Below are 2,739 nucleotides of genomic sequence, written 5' to 3'. Positions count from 1 at the left end.
ATGACAAAAATGAAAACCAGCGAAGAAATGGCTAGAGTTGCCAAGTTCCCTTTTAACGGTTGGAGATAATTTTAACTTCTGTTTAGCACCTCACACAAAAACCACTCGAGAAACCCACAAACAGAAACAAGTAGAGGGGCTCTCAGTTCACCATGTAGCAGCTCCTGGGTTGGCTCAACTTACAGTGGGGAAATTTGAATCAGAGCCAAGTAGCAAGCATCCAGAGCAAATACATGACAATATACCCTTCACAACTGTTTAAATCAGACAAATATTGGAATAAAGTCCTAAACAACTTTGCATTGTTGGGCATCGTGTGCATAGAAATGTTTACAAAACATATATTAAGAGAAAGCTAAATGGGGCCAATAATTTAGCCCTGGGGTACCCCAAATGTCAGATCTCCAATAGAATCAAGAACATTTTCTGTCCGTCTTAGCTCTTCAGTAACTGACACTTTCTGTCTCCATCAGATAAGAATGAACCCTTGACTTCACCTGTTTACCATACTCTGAGCATGGGTAAGACAAAACAAACAATTCAATCTTGTAAGAAAAGTTAACACTCAAATAAACTCCATGGACATCAATGTGATTCTTACTTTGGAATCCAAAAGACATCTTTGCTTTGTTTCTTTTATGTACCGATCCACTTTTACCACATTTAATAATTTGAAAACAATTCTGTTGTTTTTATTTTATTATTAGTTATTATTTGTATATCCTGTGTGTCTTACAGTTCATTGAGAGCAGACGTCGCTGAAGGATAGAGGAGAGACTCTGCCTGTATGTCAATGCTTTTTAACACATTTTATCATCTCTATCGCAGAGTAATGGTTAAGTTCTTCTTTTGTTTGTAAAAGCTAAATTAAAATGTTATGTGTTATGTGAAAATGGCCTGGAAAGTCATTGAGTAAAGTATTTTTAAAAGTAGGCCAACATTGTTCTCATGACCATCAGCTCATCGTCTAACACGGAGCCTCAGTGTTTATTTCCATTATAGCTGAAACCGCTTTGTTCTGTCTGCTCTGCTTGTTCACATATCTGAAGATGCTGTTTGCAAAAACGGAGCTGCTGCAGATTTTAAAATACACTCACTGTGGTCAATGACTAACATGATGCTGTTACATCGGAGTGAAACTGTGTGACCGCTGTCAGTGTACGCGTCCTATATTTATAAATAACCAATGACTGTCATCAACTGTCAATATTGTATGAACTTTGTGAACACAGAATATTTCCGATGCTGCATACAAGTTCATAACCAACAATGTGTGAAAACTATGAACCCAATGCAGCTGTTACGGTACACTGGAATTAAATGTCAGGTTTTGTTTGTATTTATGTTTGTTTTGTAAATTTTTATACTTATACATTTCCAGTTTAATCAATATATTTCAATTTACCACACATATATCTTAATTCCCTTTGGTATGTTTAATTTTCCTGTGTTCAAAAATGATCATAATCACACTCAATGAGAAGTTGTGACGGCATAGTTGAGTGAAATGGCTCATTTCAAACCAGTGATGATTAACTGGTTAATGAAAATACTTCATGTATTGGGACTAACCAGGTGGCTCACTGCTGCCCCCCAAAGGCCTAACATTGTTTGGGTAGATTCTCGCCACCTCTGTTGAAGACATTGTGAGAGTCTGACTCTAGCAAAACAATGTATATTGGGCTAGCAGTGTGAACCTCTCCAACCTTCCAAATAAACTAATTTTACATAAATCTCTTCAAAAGCTTCCAGTGAGCTAACACGAACAGAATCTTAATTAGCATTATTTGTAACCCCTGTGTTTACCCTACTATTTCAGGTAAAACAAATGCTGCTGTAAAAAAGGGACCACTAACATGGAGATGTTTAGCAAGTAATGTCATAGTTGTCATCTTACAAACTAAATTCAGTCTGGAAAAACTTGGTTTCCCAGTATAAGTTATAGGTCTAGATACCAGCAGGTTGCCTGTTATTATTTTTTACAGTGGAGCTCTGTCGTATATAACGTATAACTGCCTCAGTCCCCAGAAATAAGCTGCACAGGAAAAGGAAGTGCTCACTTACATTGCGCTGTATCTTAAACCCTAATTCAGTCCCATGCTCAAACAGTCAGCAGCAAGACAACATGGAGGTCACAGCTCTCTGCATCAGACTGTGTGAGTACGGACTCTGTTTGAGCAGCAATTAAGGTAATACCGTTAGTGTTTCTTCACTGATGTTGTATGGAATTTTTAGCCATCAGCAGTTGATTTACATAAAAGCGCTTCAGTGTCTGATACGCAGATCTTTGTCTCTCCAGTGATAAATGTACTGGTGTTGCTGTCGCCTGCAAAAACTCTGCACAGCTACTCTCACAAAGCTGGTAAGTCTCTGAGACGCGCATGTGCATATTATGTCTATTAAATCGTATTACTAGAATGGAAGTTACACCAATCAGCCATAACATTATGACCCTGATGGCCATAATGTTCTGCAGTGTGTGTTCTGACACCTTTCAATCAGAACCAGTATTAACTGTCAGCAGTTTGAGCTACAGTAGCTTATCTGTTGGATCTGAACACGCCGGCCAGCCTTCCCATCCCACATGCATCAGTGAGCCTCAGCCCATTACCCTGTCTCCAGTTCTATTCTTTCCTTGGAGCACATATGATAGATACTGACCACTGCAGAGCGGGAAAAGAAAATAATTTGTTTTTCATTTTTTCTTTCTCAGATTCATCTTTCCCTCATATTGTTCCG

This window comes from Morone saxatilis, unplaced genomic scaffold, assembly GCF_004916995.1.
Source record: "Morone saxatilis isolate NCDOM2014 unplaced genomic scaffold, NCSU_SB_2.0 Contig4, whole genome shotgun sequence".
In the NCBI taxonomy this organism is placed as follows: Eukaryota; Metazoa; Chordata; class Actinopteri; family Moronidae; genus Morone; species Morone saxatilis.
Note: the sequence above shows the minus strand (reverse complement) of the source record.